Source organism: Porites lutea, chromosome 5, assembly GCF_958299795.1.
Source record: "Porites lutea chromosome 5, jaPorLute2.1, whole genome shotgun sequence".
Classification (NCBI taxonomy): domain Eukaryota; kingdom Metazoa; phylum Cnidaria; class Anthozoa; order Scleractinia; family Poritidae; genus Porites; species Porites lutea.
The window spans coordinates 19,791,471-19,802,877 of NC_133205.1; the positions used below are offsets into that span (position 1 = coordinate 19,791,471).

General features: G+C 39.0%; 1 pseudogene; it reads left to right on the top strand.

Moving 5' to 3' along the window:
* LOC140938845 (uncharacterized) lies at positions 1 to 1,858 on the top strand (annotated as a pseudogene).
* Positions 1,859 to 11,407: the final 9,549 nt, after the last annotated feature.

Below are 11,407 nucleotides of genomic sequence, written 5' to 3' on the forward strand. Positions count from 1 at the left end.
ATGCACTTTAAAAGTATATCAGATGCCGAAATGAGCCTGGATAAAGAGGAGCCGTTGAAATCGCTCAAACAAGAGAAGACCAAAATGCATTCTCACTACGCCAATGAGCACAAGTTAGTTGAGCACCAGTTCGCGTTGGAAATCATTGACATGGAACAGAGGTTCAAACAGCAAAAGAACGATTTAATGAACATTTTTAGAAGAGAAAAGTCGGACATGGAAAAGGGCTTTATTAAAGAAAAGGAAGACATCAGACGTAAGTTCGAGGTGGAATTTCGCAGAATGCTTCAACAACAGAGGTTGAAATTCGAGTCGGAAATACAAGGTTACGAGCACGACATCTCTATTTTGAAGTATCAAAAAGAACAGCTGGAGAAGTGCTTTTCCTTGGAAATTTTATGCGAACATTGAAATTAAAATTCGACCACGAGAAGCTCGAAATTGAGAACAGGTTTAAAAACGAGAAGAAGGACCTTAAGAGGGTTTTAAAAGGGCAGTACGAGAGAAAGCTGAGTGGGGATAAACTCCGGCTTGAATGGCTACTAGATCAGTTTCACCTTGGGAGAAGAGCAAGCACCGATCAAATGGACTCTAATGGTTCGGCGCTCAGCACAAGTTCTATTTATTCCGATTAATCTTTACAGAAAGATGATAAAGTGCCGGGAAAACTGAACAGGTTAACTTCTCAAGTACCTCAAAACAAATAGCAGTTGATACGGTAAACATGCCTCCGTCGATTTCTACTCGCGCGACTATATATACTCGGTCTTTCACAAATAGTCGCTTAGTTTAAGTAAAACGAGCTTCCCCCTGAACAAGCCGATTGACTGTTAAGTGTAGTGAGAAGCTTTTTGGCTAATTATCAAGAACAGGCTACACAAATCTAAAATGTTGTGTCACTCGAACAAATACAAATGTACAGGTTTTTTAATTTATTATTTTTTTTAAATTTTGCTATTCAGTTTCTCACTAACTGTTTTTTTTTTCGCTCGCAAATGACATTAAGCACCTTACCTTGCCAAATGAGACTGAAACAAGAAAAAATAAAATAAATTAAAATAGAAACTAGAAAAAGCCACCGTAAAATTAGATAATAATTTATATTATATAATCATTATTCTGATGTATTAGTAAAATTTTGCTTTTTCGTTTGCTGTATGATCCTAGAAACACTGGCATACGGCAGCGTGAAGAGAATATCTCGCGCTGTATTAAAACAAAGGAAGAATTATTCCTGTTATATTATCAGCATGAGTGACATTAATAATTGATGATATTCGTATGGAATATAACTCAGACTCTCATACTAGCGACAAAATAACATGAGATTGCTGAATAGAAGTGAAGACTGATTTCAGGTGATAAAAATAAAACGTGGTTGCCAGGGATGTAACTTTATACCTTTTTGCAGAGGATCTTAAATAAACTGTATACTGCGAATATATATTCAGTGAATTTAATTTTAGTGCAGATGTTAGTAAATACTACTAATTTAGAATATACGTGCACTGGATTGAATTTTGGTCAAGGTGATTTATGATACCCACCTCGTTTAATGCAAGCCGGTCACACTCTTCAGGTAGAAACTTCATCTTTTTATGAGACGGACAAGTTCATTTATTTTCTTACTCACGAATCGAATCAGAATCGACCACGACGTTAGTAACCAAAGCTACAAATACAAGGCTGGAGCAACAAACTTTTCAACCAACTGAAACAAAGAAATCCTTAAATCTCTACTTTATAACTTTAGGAGCCTTCCATTCACCCTCTGGTCAAGGGGTTGCGTGATTTAAAGAGGGAAAAAAATCCCTTTTGAAAACACATTCACCATTGTCACATTGCCCTTAATACACCTTGTTCAACACGACCATTGTTTCCAATTTCACCGGGGGAGGAGGAGAGGGGAGTGGGGGAGGGAGGCTAAAGAAGATGGTAGGTGCATATGGGCAATGTTAGAATGGTGAATCAAACAAAAACAATCTCCAAATCTCCACTGATCTAAAGAATCTTATATGCAAACAAAAAAATACATCCGATTATAAGCCCATCCGGATATAAGCCCCAGTTACAGTTTTGATTTTGTTTTGAAATTTAACTGAATTCGATTTATTGCTGCCTTTGTAAGGCTTCAATTGTAAGAGTAATCAATTTAAATCATACGTCGATCAACAAGGCTGTTGCTCATTGCGAAACGTTTTTTATTTTCGTCCGCTTATAAGCCCATCCGGATATAACCTCCCCCCTTTATAAGTAGGCTTTTGTACATTATGCTTTTGCTTCCCTACTAAAATGCTCCACCTTAATGCTCCATTTTTCCTACTAAAATGCTCGGTCTCCCCAAAAAAGTCACTAAAATGCTCGGTTAATGCTCATTATACAAACGGTTTTTTAAATTAATTTCAAAGTTTACACTTACAAAAACGTGCAAGTGTTGCAAGTAACAACGACAACGTGTACAAGTTCATAAATTCAGCCAAAAAAAACAGCTGTATTAGGTTTTTTTGTGAATTTTGAGTTTTAGTCTTAATTTTGTTTAAAAAAGCAGGAGCTCATGGGGCATGGGCTCCTGAAAAAAGTTAATTTCTATTTTATTTTCTCGGAAAAATTAATTTTCCGGGCAAAATGCCACTAAAATGCTCGAATAATGCTGAATGCTTTTGCCTCACTAAAATGCTCGAAAATATGCTAGCATAATGTACAAAAGCTTATTTATAAGCCCACCCAAAACCCCTTACGAACTTGTATAAGCCCAGGGCTTATAGGCGGCAGTTTACGGTATAGCAATATTTTTAAGCCAGATTACATATTATTTATATTAACTCGAAACTAGCTTTCCTCTGTTGTAAGGGAAGGAACAGAGGCAGGAGCTACGGTGATGGAACAAGGAGTAAACTTGTCGGCCAATTTCCCTCTTTCGTCGCCATTTTTTCACAACAGAAATATGCGGACGTCCTCGAAAACACATTAATTTCGCGGGAAAGCCTGTTCTAAAAATAATTCTTTATGGGAATGGGTTGACTCAAGGGTACAGCACATATGGAGGCTCCAAGTAAACCATTGCGGAAAATACCATACCGGTAATATTCCTTAAAATGACGTTTGGGTAATGCTTCATGTAAAACTTACTTTTGAATATCTTTTGTAATACAAACTTAAAGCAGGGGGCACACATACACCAACCCACGGCCTAACCAGTAACTCACGCATGTGCGCAGCCATATTAGCCTGGCAGTGGCAACCACGGACAGCTGTTTCGCTCTTATTGGGGCTCATCAGCATGGCATAGCCGTCGGGTGAATGAACGGGAAAAATCTCCGCGTATCAAAGACTCTTTACTGCTGAGGCGAGGGTAAAGGGTAAAGGGTCTTTAATACACGGGGATTTTCTCGCCTGTGCATGGCATGTGAGCTTTCTCCATCGAGAAAAAAAGGAAAAAAGGACGGATGGATAACCCGGAAGGTATTGCGTGCCCTGCCGCCAACGGGATCTCTCATTTGACTTTTGACAGGAGGAGATGGGTCATTTCCCCAGTGCGGATCTAAAAGCTTGTTTGATATGCGATTCTGGATGTATTACTCAGAAAGGACTGATACGCAATTTAATTTACGTTAGAGCTTTTAATTGAAATCAAATATAGAGAAACTGACAAAATTGGCTACTCTCGATTTATATCCAGATTAGGTGAAAGCAAGATGATGTCCAGAGAACATAATGACTGAGAGGGGTGAATTGAAAAAAAAAAATACAGTCACTTTATTTCAGTGTCAATGTATTTAGCACGAAAGTATACTTGGTAGGGGACACTATTTTTGCGTCTCCTACTCACTGGAAACGGAACTGCATTTTATACGAGTTCATCCGAGGGCAAGCGTAGGTCTAGTCGTTTGCAGCTAGGACAAAGGCATGACCTTTTTTAAGACCCTTGGTATTGGTCCGGCCCCAGGAATCGAACCCAAACGGTCTCCCGCTCTGCCGTCAAACTTTTTTCTACCGACTGAGTTAATCCTGACGCAGTTTATTCTCATCCTCTGCACTCAGTGTTCTCCAGTCTTACAATAGCGCTTTTTGCTGCTGACACCAACACAACTGTTACACTTGATATTTAACTGAAATACCTCTTCGAGTCTTGGATTTGTTGTTGTTGTTGTTATTATTTTTCTTTGTGCCTGAATTAACATTGAATTAAATTGTTGAGTATCAGTAAATCAAGAAAGTTCAGAAACTCTTCCGGCAGCAGCAACAAATAAACATGCATGTCACTCTCTACAAAAAGGCAATTTGGTAATTGTGGTTTGATTAATTGTGGTAATTCTTTTGTTTCGTTCGAAAAAGTATCACTGGAATAGCTTTTACGAGGATGGTAGACGTTTTAGATACTTTCGTTTGCTGCAATTCGAACCATGACCTCTACGATACTGGTGCAGAGCTTTTCGTGGACATACGTTGCGTCTTAAACAGGAACAATCTTGCATTTTTTTTCCTCATTCCGGGGTTCTAATATAGGAAATTCATGTATTTGTCATTTCATCTTCATCTTTCCCGGGTATAATACGAACAAATTTAATGATCAGCTCCCAGTTACGTGGCTTGCCGACGCAAATTGGTTAGAGCCCTGCCTAGGTATCGCAGTCAGGGTTAATCCGGGTAAGCCCCCGATTTTTTCAGGCTTTTTTTTTTTCGCAACTGCATAAGTTGAGACTGTAACTGTGCATTTGTTATATCTACGCAACTGGCCTTAGATCAGCTCCTAGTAGTACCGGAAGAGGCGTCATTTTTTATGAATATGGGTCCAGTGTAAAAATTTGATAAACTACTTTCACCTCACCCGCTGCCCCTGAATAAGTTTGAATACATCCTGGTCATCATCAATTCTTGCGTCTCACCAGGAGCCCATCAATGCGTTAGAATTAAGTAAATATTGGGAGTTGAACCACAAATTGACGATAAAGTTTTTAAATTAATCTGAATCGAAGCTGGTGGCGCTATAAAAATAAATTTATAGTAAATTATGCTTCGTTCATTATTTGAGGCATATTGTCGGTCTCTGCGATGTCAGAGGGAACCGTTTTTATTAGTTTTTTCCTTCAAAAAACACAATATTATTGCAAAAATATACATAAATTTTTATTTTTCTTAAAATGCATGCATAAATTACGCGAAATTTATCTGCATGAAATCTTTTGGTAAAATTTCATGCTTTTCTACAAAGGGTAAAATGGTATTTTCTTTTTTTTCAAAACGTTATTTTATATTTTTGCCTTTTCAAAAGGGATACAACAATAATTAATAGCTTCAGTCTATACCGCTGTAAAAACCTGCTGAGGAATTATCGATCCATTTCAATGGTGAATTTCCTACAATTTCCAAATTTACTTGACGCTTTACTTAATGCTCGTTTCAGTCAAACGCTTTTAGCTTTCAAAGTTGTTATAAACAGCAGCTGGAAACGTTTTAAAGTTCCTGTTGATAAGACAGAATTTTTGCTTCAGTTTCAAGCTTTCCCTACGGCTAAAACTCAGGATCAACATTCCTAATGCTGTATGATCTTTCAGGTATTTGAGCCTTAAAAAACTATTTTCCATTTTCTTTACTTTTTCTTTGTTTGTTTGTTTGTTTGTTTTTTTCCTTTTTTTTATTTCATGAATGTCCGTCGGACATTAATTATAAGACTGAGAAGAAAGGAAGAGTTGCTGCCTGTAAACGTTGATCAGAGCTCATGATTGTAGTACAGTTTAAGGCCAATGGTTTATGCTAAACTTTAAAAGCAAAGTACAATAGGCAAATAGCCTTTATATAAAAAGAAATGCAAAAAAATTAAAGGGAAAAACGTAAGTTATATCGAGTTATGTTACTTATAAACAGTAGACCTCAACCTGATTGTAGTGTCAATGCCGTGTTCTTCAGTACTGCTCGCTAGCCCGCGTAAATATCCTACACGAGCAAATATACAGAGGAATCGATCGCGCGCGAACTTCTCCGGAAAGTGCGAATATGTACATGTAGTTGTTCAATTCTATATCCTCGGCTTCTATTTATTTTATTCTCTGTTTTTGAATGTTGTACTGAGTTAAGGGTTGAGACTGTCGCGTAATTTCTGCGTGCGAACGCACGTAAAATTTACGCGCGTGAATGGCATAGAGGTAATGTATGAAAGAGGGTCTCAATGGGGTGGTGTCTTTTACGGTTATCGGCTAAAATTTTGGCTCTTTTACGGCTATCGGTTAATTTTTTGCAGTTACGGTTAACAAAAAAGTTAAAAATTAATTTCTTTTGTTTCAAAAAGTTAAATATTAATTAACCTGTATTTTTTGTATCTTTAAAGCAAAATAAAGGCCTTCGGATCATCTCGGGATAAAATAAGCTATTCTATTGAAAAATTTTCACATTTGATAGATCAATATACTTTTATAAAGTATTCCACTTCTAATATCATTTTACACATAGAAATGCCAATAGTGAGCAGACACGCGAACGCCCAACTCAAGGCCGGGACGCGACATTCCACACTAGAGACGGCTTATTCGTTTGAGACGGGTTATCAGTTTGATGATTCGCGTCAGATAGGTAACACGTCTCAATTTGAAAATGGAATAGTTTTAATTTTGAAATGAACAACCCCCCTGACTTTATCCGTCAATTTTGAAGTACGGAAGATGGATTATCCGTTACAGACTGAGCCTGTGTACAGCCGCAACCTCCCCGCAGAAAAAATTGGAGAAGGGGTGTATAACGCTGTGGAGGAGAGGGCGACTGTACACAGGCGAGTCTGGATAATCCCTTTCTAGCTCTCCTGTGAAAACGGCCAATAACAAAATTCCCGTGTCCAGTGTTTTTAATCATAGCGAAGGACTGTACAAAACGACTGCCTGTTGTTGCCTTGTCCGTAGACCTCATTATTCCGCGCGGCTAATGCGTTTCGGGTCACGTGGTCAGAGCGAGTTCGCCACCAAAATGCCTTGACAGAGATTGCGTGGGAAGACGCCGTACATGCAGGGACTAGGCATGGCAATGTCTACCGTAGCGTCAGAGAAAAACAGGAAAATATTGTTTATCGGCAACGTGTTTTACAAACAGCTCTGCGTGTTGTTTCACTAGTGTTTCGAAGGCACGACCTTCTGAACATCGCAAATATTAATTCCCAGTGAGAAGCCCTCTTTCGCTATAGGAAAAATTAGTTCCCCGAGATACACCTAAAAGGCTTTTCGCCTAACGTGCGTACGGAGTCAAAGTAGCCGGAAAATAAAAAACGCAACCATAAGCGAGTTAAACACCTTCCATAAAAGTAACAAATCTAGGGGACAATTTCTTTTACGGTTAACTCTTTTTTACCCAATTTACGGCTAACGGTTAAAATTTTTCAATTTTTACGGCTATCGACTAAATTTTTGGCCGTTTTACGCCTATCGGTTAACCCCATTGAGACCCTCATGAAAGGCCACGCGTAAAACGTGAAAGTTGAGCGAGGTTCAGCTTTTACGTTTACGCTTGACCTTTCATACACTGTCTTTACGCCCGTAAAATTTAAGTGCGTACGCACGTAAAAATTATGCGACAGTGGAAATCCGCCTTTATCCGAGTCAGTGCCTTACCGGCAAAAACACGGACAGGCTGGCTGTAAAGAAAAGGAGAAGTTGAAATACCGAACTAGGCGCAGTATAACATAAGATTTCCGTCTTTGTACACTCATCTTGTGGGTTCATGCATTCGGCTTTATTTCCGCCGATCTCTCGTGCCTGGTCTTTTTCCATCCCGAGAAGAGAGCAAGAACAAGAAGTCTCTAAACCTTTGAATATTTAAACTAAGCTGAGTGCTCTGCATTGCAAAAGCGACTATTTCTATTTGACCAACAATGGTCCCAGCTGCAAAAAGTTTAGAAATATATTTTATTATCAAATAGCAACATAAGCAAAACTGAATTTTAAGATTTCAAATGAAAGTTTAATCACATTGTAAATTAATGTAAAGTTAAAAAACTCTGACTATGTTTATAGAACATCGCTGAACAGAAAAGATGTCATCAGTGCGTGAAAAAAACTGAAAATGGTGCGTTACACGTCATTGATATACTTCGGTTAGCCAATCAGCTCTCGGAATCTTTCTCAGAATTATAAGACAATGAATTGCAAATAAAATGACAAAAAAAGAAATCAAACCATAGGTAAAATTGCACCTCATCGAGCATTGTCAAAAAGGAAAAGCTGAAGACCGAGATGCTCGAAAAGAACGGGTGAAAACGCAGCGGAAACCAGCACAATTAAAACGGAAGTGAACACGCGACAATACATGTGACCCGAAACAGATGCAGATGTTTATTTCTAGCGGACTGACTGTTATTAGCCTGAGTATCAGGCGTTTCTGGGGAAAAGGGGAAAGATGGAAGCGAAAAAGGAAGAGAGCTGAAGGAGAGAAACGCCTGACACAGATGCTTTTACTGGAGCCTTCCACCCCCACACAGCATGATTCGATACCATCCAATCAAAATCACTTCCGGTCATTGGGTTGTCAGCTTCACGTGTCAAAAAGCTAGCCTAAAATAAATCTCACCATACAGTCTGGCCGAGCTCCGGTGCTCCGGTGCTTGTGTTGCTACGATTTCGCTTTTCCTGAAACCTCCAATGAGGAGTTTTCGAAAACTTGTAATGGAAAACCTGCCGTTTTTGAGGAATTATAACATGTTTTAGGAATTGTGCTAATGTAAGATCGCCAACGCTCTCTTTGTAAATAAACGTGTGCCCGGAAAACTGTAAACTGCTTTTGTTTACAGAGTTACAACAGCGGCGCTCATTAATAAGCAGGTTCCTGAGAATCTGGCAGCTAAAAAGCTGCTGTAGATCAGGCCGAAAATCGTCCGGGGGAAAATCTAAAGTCAAGCTAAAGCCTTGGTGCTGTCGGCTATTCTCAATACATGGCTACCTCGCTCTAATTTTATTTACAGTAACAATACCCTTTTAGCGGCAGGATGTTGTAAATCAAAACTTAGATATCTGAAGCACTGATATCGTCTTCTTTGTCCTGGTCTTGTGAAACCAATACTCAGACATAGTATAGGTAGAAGCTGGTATATGACGCTTTTCCATACTCCGAGAACATCTTTCCTTTTAACTACGAGGCTTTGAAAACACAATTCTTGCTCGAATTTTATTTTTATTCCCGGAAAGAACTTGAGAGCGCTCTCTAGAGTTTCTTTGAATTCCTCTCTGCGTCTCTATCCATAAAATTACCACATGAAATCAAAACACTCTGCTCGTGTTTACTTGCGGGCGGCGACGTCAGGGCGTATTGTGTGTTATCCAATCACTGCCACATCCAGATTCTGGATGTGTCACACGATTTGCTGAATGGTTTTGTGTCAGGCCTTCCTTTCTCTTCTCCCCCTCCCCCCTCCCCCATCAAAAATCTCCTCTCCCCAATCCCCTTAGGAAGGCCCTTTTTGTATGTCATTTTAAGAATGCACGTTGCCAGGGATACCATTACTCAATTAAAAAGGTTGTAATTTTTTTCATCGCCCCTTTCTTGTTTCTTTAAAATCAGTTAATAATCATGGACCGAAGCAATCCTTTTTTGTGTTACTATTTCCATTCCAATAGTTTCCTTTCAAACTGAATAAAGCGACTTCTTGTATAGTGCAACTGATGGCGTATGCCGTGATCTTCGCGCCAATTAGAGGTGTCATTAAATGTAGCCAGGGGACCATTTGAAAAGAAAATTATCTAAATTCATAAATATTTAATGTACGCCTTTCAGACGTTAAATGACTTGAGGGAATGAATAGGGATGTCTATAAAACGCGAAAATTTAAAAATTGTTCGAAAATTATTTTTACCCACTTAGTCAAAAGGAAAAAAGCGGTTGGCTAGAGCGTATACGGAAATACGGAGATCTCGGTGAAAATTTTCCGTCAAACTCAAATGGTAGTTTTTTCTGGTACGAGAAAAAGTAACGGGATTTAGTTGTACCAACCATAAAATGCCACTAAATTTTCCGTTTTCTTGTTAGCGGGAAGCCTGGCGCTGGTTGTCCACACAAATGGCTCAGAAATTTTCGTTCGTTTCTGTAAAAGCGGGGGAAAGAGAATACCAAATGGAATGGTTCATCCAGGTGGAATGTGTGCTATGCCGGATATTTGCATATAAGTTTCGACAAGCAATTGCAATGCGTCTGTGCTCACTGCCCGGTACATTGCCACTGCACTTTAGTAATTAAATCAGTCGCGCGTTAGTTTCCCGCCAACCAAGCGAAAGTAGCACGTAACAAAGCGAACCTTGACTTTGTCACTCGTGTTTTTTCTCCATTTGGGCTTACAGATTCTGATTAAAGTTATAATATAACCACATTTCCCTCCTGTTTTTGAAAGCGGTAATTTTATCTTATTTATATCTTTGGAACTCCATCGCAGAGCATTAGGGAACTTAAGATAGAGACGTTTTTGGGGCGACGGCGACCGGAATGGCAGAGCAATCCTGGAACAGAGGTAGCCGTCGCTTCCCTCCAAAATTCGAACATTAAGATCGCAGTGAACGCAGGAGGACGGCGCCTTGGAAGACTACCGAAGGGAAAAATATGGCTTCACATAAAGAAGTAAGAGAATTAATGCTTAATTGCTTGCATGCAACAACAACAACTTTATTTCAGTATTCCCACGTTAGTACGTGGTATTACCAACTATTCTTAAAAAAATTTCAATACATACGTTTCATTTATACGATACTCTAACGAAAAAAGTGACCTAAAAACACACAATTAAAATATCGGAGTTCATATTTTTTGTCCGGATACTTTCATTTGGCTCGTAGGACAATTTTGTCCATGTAAAGCTCAGTTACGGTTTGCTGTTTGCCATATTGGATCAGGTTGCATCTTGACTCTGTGACATCCGAAACATAGAAACATTATAAAGATGTAAGTTTAGATAACAGAGCTTGGAAATCGAGCTTGAAATGTGACTCATAGAAAACAAGGACAATTTAAGGACGATAATCTGCAAAATTCTGGTTGCTAAATGCAACAAACCTGATTGGAATGAGAGTTGAATACTCACGTTCTCGCCACAACGCCAAACAGACCAGTTTCACGTCGCCGACGGGAGCACGACGGTAATGTGGTGAGCAAGAGCATGCGCAATTTTGCACAAATCATGACGTCACGTCCGGTTGAAGTTGCCGTCGCCCCGAAAACGTCTCCATCTTAAGTTCCCTATTGTTCAGGGGCACCCAACGACTGTTTTCTGTAAAATATCTTTTGTGAGAAGCAAACATCGCTTAAAACTTTCTTTTGCTTGAGGAAGGCTAAAAATTTCCAGATGAACGTTCCATTCATGTACAATTTTCCAAGGTAATAAATTCCCTACGATTTTCAGAAGTTTAATTTTTAATATTTTACTACCCAGGTTACACTATTTTTCTTA